Here is a 9,203-nt window from a genome sequence, read left to right on the forward strand (position 1 = left end):
TTTTCGTCCCTATTTATATAATGTACTGGAGATTACAGTGGCTGATCTTTAATTAGCCCTCTCTTTGCAGCAGCTTTCGCTTACGGCCATACCAACCTGGCTATGCCCGATCTCGTCTGATCTCGGAAGCTAAGCAGGTTTGGGCCTGGTTAGTACTTGGATGGGAGACCGCCTGGGAATACCAGGTGCTGTAAGCTCTTTGGAAAATTTTCATTAGTTATGTAATAATCTTGAAAAAAAAAAAAGAGTCAATGCCAGATCTCTGAATCTTAGAATGTTTGGTTCTGGTTATTACTTGGATGGGAGACTGCCTGAGAATAATACCAGGTGCTGTAAGCTTTTGGGTTTTCTTCCCTACTTATATATTGAACTGGAGATTAGAGTGGCTGATCTTTAAATAGCCCTCTCTCTGCAGCAGCCTTCGCTTACGGCCATACCTGGCTATGCCTGTTTAGTACTTGGATGGGAAACCGCCTGGGAATACCAGGTGCTGAAAGCTTTTTGGAAATTTTTCAAATTTTTTTACTTTTTGGAATTTTTTCACTAATTATATAATAATCGTGCAAAAAAAAGAGTCAATGCCCGATGTCTGAATCTTAGCATGTTTGGTTCTGGTTACTACTTGGATGGGAGACCGCCTGGGATTGCCAGGTGCTGTAAGCTTTAGGGTTTTCGTCCCTATTTATATAATGTACTGGAGATTACAGTGGCTGATCTTTAATTAGCCCTCTCTTTGCAGCAGCTTTCGCTTACGGCCATACCAACCTGGCTATGCCTGATCTCGTCTGATCTCGGAAGCTAAGCAGGTTTGGGCCTGGTTAGTACTTGGATGGGAGACCGCCTGGGAATACCAGGTGCTGTAAGCTTTTGGGTTTTATTCCGAACTTATATAATGAACTGGAGATTAGAGTGTCTGATCTTTAAATAGCCCTCTCTTTGCAGCAGCTTTCGCTTACGGCCATACCAACCTGGCTATGCCTGATCTCGTCTGATCTTGGAAGCTAAGCAGGTTTGGGCTTAGTTAGTACTTGGATGGGAGACCGCCTGGGAATACCAGGTGCTGTAAGCTTTTTGGAAAATTTTCATTAGTTATGTAATAATCTTGAAAAAAAAAAAAAGAGTCAATGCCAGATCTCTGAATCTTAGAATGTTTGGTTCTGGTTATTACTTGGATGGGAGACTGCCTGAGAATAATACCAGGTGCTGTAAGCTTTTGGGTTTTCTTCCCTACTTATATATTGAACTGGAGATTAGAGTGGCTGATCTTTAAATAGCCCTCTCTCTGCAGCAGCCTTCGCTTACGGCCATACTTGGCTATGCCTGTTTAGTACTTGGATGGGAAACCGCCTGGGAATACCAGGTGCTGAAAGCTTTTTGGAAATTTTTCAAATTTTTTTACTTTTTGGAATTTTTTCACTAATTATATAATAATCGTGCAAAAAAAAAAAAAAAAAAAAAAAAAGAGTCAAAGCCCGATGTCTGAATCTTAGCATGTTTGGTTCTGGTTACTACTTGGATGGGAGACCGCCTGGGATTGCCAGGTGCTGTAAGCTTTAGGGTTTTCGTCCCTATTTATATAATGTACTGGAGATTACAGTGGCTGATCTTTAATTAGCCCTCTCTTTGCAGCAGCTTTCGCTTACGGCCATACCAACCTGGCTATGCCCGATCTCGTCTGATCTCGGAAGCTAAGCAGGTTTGGGCCTGGTTAGTACTTGGATGGGAGACCGCCTGGGAATACCAGGTGCTGTAAGCTTTTGGGTTTTATTCCGAACTTATATAATGAACTGGAGATTAGAGTGTCTGATCTTTAAATAGCCCTCTCTTTGCAGCAGCTTTCGCTTACGGCCATAACAACCTGGCTATGCCTGATCTCGTCTGATCTCGGAAGCTAAGCAGGTTTGGGCTTGGTTAGTACTTGGAAGGGAGACCGCCTGGGAATACCAGGTGCTGTAAGCTTTTTGGAAAATTTTCATTAGTTATGTAATAATCTTGAAAAAAAAGAGTCAATGCCAGATCTCTGAATCTTAGAATGTTTGGTTCTGGTTATTACTTGGATGGGAGACTGCCTGAGAATAATACCAGGTGCTGTAAGCTTTTGGGTTTTCTTCCCTACTTATATATTGAACTGGAGATTAGAGTGGCTGATCTTTAAATAGCCCTCTCTCTGCAGCAGCCTTCGCTTACGGCCATACCTGGCTATGCCTGTTTAGTACTTGGATGGGAAACCGCCTGGGAATACCAGGTGCTGAAAGCTTTTTGGAAATTTTTCAAATTTTTTTACTTTTTGGAATTTTTTCACTAATTATATAATAATCGTGCAAAAAAAAAAAAAAAAAAAAAAAAAAAGAAAAGAGTCAATGCCCGATGTCTGAATCTTAGCATGTTTGGTTCTGGTTACTACTTGGATGGGAGACCGCCTGGGATTGCCAGGTGCTGTAAGCTTTAGGGTTTTCGTCCCTATTTATATAATGTACTGGAGATTACAGTGGCTGATCTTTAATTAGCCCTCTCTTTGCAGCAGCTTTCGCTTACGGCCATACCAACCTGGCTATGCCCGATCTCGTCTGATCTCGGAAGCTAAGCAGGTTTGGGCCTGGTTAGTACTTGGATGGGAGACCGCCTGGGAATACCAGGTGCTGTAAGCTCTTTGGAAAATTTTCATTAGTTATGTAATAATCTTGAAAAAAAAAAAAGAGTCAATGCCAGATCTCTGAATCTTAGAATGTTTGGTTCTGGTTATTACTTGGATGGGAGACTGCCTGAGAATAATACCAGGTGCTGTAAGCTTTTGGGTTTTCTTCCCTACTTATATATTGAACTGGAGATTAGAGTGGCTGATCTTTAAATAGCCCTCTCTCTGCAGCAGCCTTCGCTTACGGCCATACCTGGCTATGCCTGTTTAGTACTTGGATGGGAAACCGCCTGGGAATACCAGGTGCTGAAAGCTTTTTGGAAATTTTTCAAATTTTTTTACTTTTTGGAATTTTTTCACTAATTATATAATAATCGTGCAAAAAAAAGAGTCAATGCCCGATGTCTGAATCTTAGCATGTTTGGTTCTGGTTACTACTTGGATGGGAGACCGCCTGGGATTGCCAGGTGCTGTAAGCTTTAGGGTTTTCGTCCCTATTTATATAATGTACTGGAGATTACAGTGGCTGATCTTTAATTAGCCCTCTCTTTGCAGCAGCTTTCGCTTACGGCCATACCAACCTGGCTATGCCTGATCTCGTCTGATCTCGGAAGCTAAGCAGGTTTGGGCCTGGTTAGTACTTGGATGGGAGACCGCCTGGGAATACCAGGTGCTGTAAGCTTTTGGGTTTTATTCCGAACTTATATAATGAACTGGAGATTAGAGTGTCTGATCTTTAAATAGCCCTCTCTTTGCAGCAGCTTTCGCTTACGGCCATACCAACCTGGCTATGCCTGATCTCGTCTGATCTTGGAAGCTAAGCAGGTTTGGGCTTAGTTAGTACTTGGATGGGAGACCGCCTGGGAATACCAGGTGCTGTAAGCTTTTTGGAAAATTTTCATTAGTTATGTAATAATCTTGAAAAAAAAAAAAAGAGTCAATGCCAGATCTCTGAATCTTAGAATGTTTGGTTCTGGTTATTACTTGGATGGGAGACTGCCTGAGAATAATACCAGGTGCTGTAAGCTTTTGGGTTTTCTTCCCTACTTATATATTGAACTGGAGATTAGAGTGGCTGATCTTTAAATAGCCCTCTCTCTGCAGCAGCCTTCGCTTACGGCCATACTTGGCTATGCCTGTTTAGTACTTGGATGGGAAACCGCCTGGGAATACCAGGTGCTGAAAGCTTTTTGGAAATTTTTCAAATTTTTTTACTTTTTGGAATTTTTTCACTAATTATATAATAATCGTGCAAAAAAAAAAAAAAAAAAAAAAAAAGAGTCAAAGCCCGATGTCTGAATCTTAGCATGTTTGGTTCTGGTTACTACTTGGATGGGAGACCGCCTGGGATTGCCAGGTGCTGTAAGCTTTAGGGTTTTCGTCCCTATTTATATAATGTACTGGAGATTACAGTGGCTGATCTTTAATTAGCCCTCTCTTTGCAGCAGCTTTCGCTTACGGCCATACCAACCTGGCTATGCCCGATCTCGTCTGATCTCGGAAGCTAAGCAGGTTTGGGCCTGGTTAGTACTTGGATGGGAGACCGCCTGGGAATACCAGGTGCTGTAAGCTTTTGGGTTTTATTCCGAACTTATATAATGAACTGGAGATTAGAGTGTCTGATCTTTAAATAGCCCTCTCTTTGCAGCAGCTTTCGCTTACGGCCATAACAACCTGGCTATGCCTGATCTCGTCTGATCTCGGAAGCTAAGCAGGTTTGGGCTTGGTTAGTACTTGGAAGGGAGACCGCCTGGGAATACCAGGTGCTGTAAGCTTTTTGGAAAATTTTCATTAGTTATGTAATAATCTTGAAAAAAAAGAGTCAATGCCAGATCTCTGAATCTTAGAATGTTTGGTTCTGGTTATTACTTGGATGGGAGACTGCCTGAGAATAATACCAGGTGCTGTAAGCTTTTGGGTTTTCTTCCCTACTTATATATTGAACTGGAGATTAGAGTGGCTGATCTTTAAATAGCCCTCTCTCTGCAGCAGCCTTCGCTTACGGCCATACCTGGCTATGCCTGGTTAGTACTTGGATGGGAAACCGCCTGGGAATACCAGGTGCTGAAAGCTTTTTGGAAATTTTTCAAATTTTTTTACTTTTTGGAATTTTTTCACTAATTATATAATAATCGTGCAAAAAAAAAAAAAAAAAAAAAAAAAAAGAGTCAATGCCCGATGTCTGAATCTTAGCATGTTTGGTTCTGGTTACTACTTGGATGGGAGACCGCCTGGGATTGCCAGGTGCTGTAAGCTTTAGGGTTTTCGTCCCTATTTATATAATGTACTGGAGATTACAGTGGCTGATCTTTAATTAGCCCTCTCTTTGCAGCAGCTTTCGCTTACGGCCATACCAACCTGGCTATGCCCGATCTCGTCTGATCTCGGAAGCTAAGCAGGTTTGGGCCTGGTTAGTACTTGGATGGGAGACCGCCTGGGAATACCAGGTGCTGTAAGCTTTTGGGTTTTATTCCGAACTTATATAATGAACTGGAGATTAGAGTGTCTGATCTTTAAATAGCCCTCTCTTTGCAGCAGCTTTCGCTTACGGCCATACCAACCTGAGCACACTAGAGGCACTAGTGAGCAAACAGGAAGTGATTGTGCCAGAGAGGGGTGAGGGAGGCTCACCCAAACTTTTTGTGTTTTGTTATTTTGGTTTGGTTAAAATAAGTGTTTTTGTTTGTAGTATTTTGTTATTTTTGTTTTATTTGTGTCCTCCCAACAGCTCTGCTGTTTGGGAGGGATCTGTCGGGGTTTGTTTTATGTAAAATGGATAGATTAATGGCAACTGACATGGATTTGACACGAGGAACACGGAGGCAAGCAGAAAATGGACTGGGTTATCGACAAAGAGAAAAGGATTACAATGAAATAACTGATAAGAGGATTTACACAAAAGAAGCGACTGTGGTGGTGGATTTGTCGGAGGTACAAGATGGGAGAGCAGAGGATATTATAAAAGCACTAACAGAAAAGATTGAAGTAACAAGAATTTTAGCAATACGACCTAAGCAGATGAGGGGATATGAGATTACATTGGAGCATGAAGAGGACACTGAGAAACTGGTTGATGGACTAACCATTAAAGGTAAAATTTGTGAAATCAAAAAGTTACACAACAGAGACTTTGTTGTCTCGTTCATGCATTTGCCTGCATACATGAATGACCATGAAATTTTAAATAAGCTTGAAGGATGGGGAGTAACACCCATTTCTCAAATAAGGAGGAGATTCTACTCGGGCACCCATATAGAAGATGGAACGAGGTTCTTAAGAGTGCATTTTCCAAAGGAAGTGGCTTCTTTACCATACAGCACAAGGATGGAGACCGAGGGAGGTCCTCAATACTTTAGGGTGATACACAGTAAGCAGGTGAAGACCTGTAGACTGTGTATGAGCCCTGACCATATAATGAAGGACTGTCCGGACTTCAAATGTCACAAATGCGAGGAAAGAGGCCATTTCGCAAGAGACTGTACTGCGATGAGGTGCCCAGACTGTAAAATGACTTTGGACAAATGTGAATGTTGGATGGACAATGAGCAACAGGAAGAGGATCAAGTGAGCGGGCAAATGCATGAGAATGATAATGAGGAGGAGCAACAGGAGGACGCAGAAAAATCCAAGGAAAAGAACATAGGAAATGGACATGAATTAACAACATCAACACAGGAAGAGGAAGAGACATGGACACCAATGCAGATAACGGCGAGTATACAGAATATACTAGACAAAGTGGAGGAGCAGGAAGGAGTCAACGAAGAAGGGGAGCTAAACATTGAGAGTGGAAACATCACGGATGGTGGGAGCACGGGGGCATCGAACAAAAGAAGAAGAGTGAAAAAGGTAACACCAAATATTGAAAAAGCAAGGAAAAGAGTGGTGAAGGAAGTGTTTACAGAAAATCAGGACAGTGGTGGACTTTTAGAAGAGGGAGAAGATATGGACTAATAAGATGGGTATTTTATCGTTTTTGTTTTACTTTATGGTGTTGAGAATTGTGTCCTTTAATGCAAGAGGATTATTGAATGTTTTGAAATTTGAAAAGATGAAAGAGTTGTGTAAAAATGATGATATGATTTTATTGCAAGAAACTAACTGGAAAGGAAATGTAATGGAAGATTTTAAAAGAAGGTGGGATGGGGAAATATTTTTTAGTAACGGGGAGAAAAGTTTGGGAGGAGGAGTGGCTATTTTGATTAAAAAAGGGAAATCTACTATGACAAAACAAATCTATGATGATAAAAAGGGGAAATGTATTGCAGTAGAAATTGATTTTGAGGATGAAAAATTTATTGTAGTAAATGTACATGCACCAAATGAGGAAAAGGATAAGAAAATGTATTTTAATGTTTTAAGAGACATAATAGAGAAATGGAAAAGGGTGGTGGTTGCAGGGGATTTTAATACTGTTTTTAGCAAAATAGACATGGCTAATGGGATGGTTTTTAGGACGGACGGTGGAAGGAAGGAACTTAAATTATTGATGGAAGAAAAAAATATGATTGATGTTTGGAGAGAAAGAAATGGAAAAAAGAGAGAATATTCCAGAAAACAGTTAGTTGGGAATTTTATGTGCCAAACTAGGATAGATTATTTTCTGGGGATTTTAAACACTGAAGTTTTAAAGGAAGAGAGTTTTAAAAAAGAGATAGAAAATAAATTAGATGAGGGGAAAAAAGACTTGATGTACATAGAAGATAAAAGGCAATGGTGGGAAAACATGAAATATGACATAAAGAAATATGTAATGAATTACTGTAAATTGTTACAAAAGGTAAAAAGAACAAAGGAACAAGAAATAAGAAAGACGTTAAGAGAGGAGTTAAATAAAAATGAAGTAAACGTGCAAAGAGTAATTGAAGTGGAGGAAAAGTTGAGGAAAATCGAAGAAGGAAAATATAAAGGGGCAACGTTAAGAAGTAAAGCTAAATATACAGTAGAAGGGGAAAAATGTAGTAGATTCTTTTTTAACCTTGAGAAAAGCAGGGCGAAGGCGGGAATAATTAAAGAACTTAGGAATAAGGAAGGACAAGTTGTTTTAAGCACGGAGGGAATTTTAAAGGAAATAAGCACATATTATGAAGAACTTTTTAGATCAGAGGAAGGGGATGAGGAAAAAAGGAACATTTTGTTACAACAGATAACACGAAAAGTCGGTGAGGGAGATAAAAAGGAATGTGATAAGGGAATAACAACTGAGGAAATTATACAAGCAATAAATCAGCTAAGTGTGAAGAAAAGCCCAGGAATAGATGGTATTGGAAGTGAGTTTTATAAGGTTTTTAAAGAAAAAGTAAGCCCGATTTTAAAAGAAGTCTATGAAGAGGTTTTTAAAAAAGAAAGAGTACACCCAAGAATGGGCTTAGGCTTAATGAAAATAATCTACAAGAGAAAAGGAGACAAAGCGGAACTGAGGAATTTTAGGCCCATTACAATGTTAAACACAGATTTTAAAATTTTAGCCAGGGTTTTAGCGAACAGATTAAAAAATATTATGCCAAACATAATAGAGACTAACCAGGCATATGGAGTAAAGGGGAGGGACATAGCAGATATCACGAGTAGCATAAGAGATATAATGGGGTACATAAAAGAAAAAGGAAAGGAGGCATATATAATAAGCATGGATTTCGAGAAGGCTTTTGACAGAGTGGAGCATGGGTTTTTATTGGCGGTTTTAAAACAATTTGGTTTTGGAGAGAATTTTATAAAATGGATCTCAGTTTTATACAGCGATATTTTAACAAAAGTTAAATGTAATGGTTTTTTAACGGAACCTTTTAAAGTTTTAAGGTCTATAAGACAAGGGTGTCCACTGTCAGCGAAGTTATATTCTTTGGTGGCTGAACCATTAGGGCTTTTAATAAACAGAGAGAAAAAAATAAAGGGAATAAAACTAGAAGAAAAAGAGGAACTGACTAAAATATTCCAGTATGCGGATGATACCACAATTATTGTTGAAAATATAGAAAGTGTTAAAGAAGTAATGGAAAAAATGAAATGCTATTGTGAGGGATCAGGTGCAAAAATAAATGAAGAAAAAACAGTATATATGAAGTTCGGAAGGTCAGAGGTTTTAACGGGGGTTGTTAAATTCCTAGAGGTACAAGAAATGAGGATTTTAGGAGCGGGGTTAGCAAAGAATGAGAAGGAAACTGTTGATAATATGTGGGATGAGACATTGGGAGGGATGGATAGGAGACTGATTTTTTGGAGAAACAGGTTTTTAAGTTTGAAAGGAAAAATTTTAATTGTAAACATGTTAATGTTATCAAAAATGTGGTACAAATTACATGTGATGCCATTGCCAAACTGGGTTTTTAAGAGAATAAAAAAGAGTATTTTAGAATTTTTATGGGAAAAAAAGCCTCCAAGGATAGCGTACAATACGCTGATAGGAAAACCAGAAGAGGGAGGGATGGGTTTAGTCGATGTGGAACAGAAGATGAAAAGCATGAGGGTAAAAGTGGTTAAGAAATATTTGGATGATAAGAAGAGAGATGAATGGAAGAAATTGATGGGTTTTTATTTAAATAAATGTGGGAATTTTAACCTTGGGGAA

At 39.4% G+C, this 9,203-nt stretch overlaps 11 non-coding genes across 11 annotated transcripts; all 11 read left to right on the forward strand.

Moving 5' to 3' along the window:
* The first annotated feature begins 78 nt into the window (after nucleotides 1-78).
* LOC132137921 (5S ribosomal RNA) lies at nucleotides 79-197 on the forward strand. The gene has a single exon (XR_009432239.1). It is a non-coding gene; the product is annotated as a 5S ribosomal RNA (ribosomal RNA).
* Nucleotides 198-747: 550 nt separating this feature from the next.
* Nucleotides 748-866, forward strand: LOC132137803 (5S ribosomal RNA). The gene has a single exon (XR_009432124.1). It is a non-coding gene; the product is annotated as a 5S ribosomal RNA (ribosomal RNA).
* Nucleotides 867-950: 84 nt separating this feature from the next.
* On the forward strand, nucleotides 951-1,069 carry LOC132138861 (5S ribosomal RNA). The gene has a single exon (XR_009433138.1). It is a non-coding gene; the product is annotated as a 5S ribosomal RNA (ribosomal RNA).
* A 568-nt stretch (nucleotides 1,070-1,637) lies between these two features.
* On the forward strand, nucleotides 1,638-1,756 carry LOC132137932 (5S ribosomal RNA). The gene has a single exon (XR_009432250.1). It is a non-coding gene; the product is annotated as a 5S ribosomal RNA (ribosomal RNA).
* An 84-nt stretch (nucleotides 1,757-1,840) lies between these two features.
* On the forward strand, nucleotides 1,841-1,959 carry LOC132138903 (5S ribosomal RNA). The gene has a single exon (XR_009433178.1). It is a non-coding gene; the product is annotated as a 5S ribosomal RNA (ribosomal RNA).
* A 570-nt stretch (nucleotides 1,960-2,529) lies between these two features.
* On the forward strand, nucleotides 2,530-2,648 carry LOC132137944 (5S ribosomal RNA). Its single transcript, XR_009432261.1, has one exon. It is a non-coding gene; the product is annotated as a 5S ribosomal RNA (ribosomal RNA).
* Nucleotides 2,649-3,198: 550 nt separating this feature from the next.
* LOC132137804 (5S ribosomal RNA) lies at nucleotides 3,199-3,317 on the forward strand. The gene has a single exon (XR_009432125.1). It is a non-coding gene; the product is annotated as a 5S ribosomal RNA (ribosomal RNA).
* Nucleotides 3,318-3,401: 84 nt separating this feature from the next.
* On the forward strand, nucleotides 3,402-3,520 carry LOC132138862 (5S ribosomal RNA). Its single transcript, XR_009433139.1, has one exon. It is a non-coding gene; the product is annotated as a 5S ribosomal RNA (ribosomal RNA).
* Nucleotides 3,521-4,088: 568 nt separating this feature from the next.
* LOC132137955 (5S ribosomal RNA) lies at nucleotides 4,089-4,207 on the forward strand. Its single transcript, XR_009432272.1, has one exon. It is a non-coding gene; the product is annotated as a 5S ribosomal RNA (ribosomal RNA).
* Nucleotides 4,208-4,291: 84 nt separating this feature from the next.
* LOC132138904 (5S ribosomal RNA) lies at nucleotides 4,292-4,410 on the forward strand. The gene has a single exon (XR_009433179.1). It is a non-coding gene; the product is annotated as a 5S ribosomal RNA (ribosomal RNA).
* A 565-nt stretch (nucleotides 4,411-4,975) lies between these two features.
* On the forward strand, nucleotides 4,976-5,094 carry LOC132137968 (5S ribosomal RNA). Its single transcript, XR_009432284.1, has one exon. It is a non-coding gene; the product is annotated as a 5S ribosomal RNA (ribosomal RNA).
* Nucleotides 5,095-9,203: the final 4,109 nt, after the last annotated feature.

This window comes from Carassius carassius, unplaced genomic scaffold (genome assembly GCF_963082965.1).
Source record: "Carassius carassius unplaced genomic scaffold, fCarCar2.1 SCAFFOLD_57, whole genome shotgun sequence".
Taxonomy (NCBI): Eukaryota; Metazoa; Chordata; class Actinopteri; order Cypriniformes; family Cyprinidae; genus Carassius; species Carassius carassius.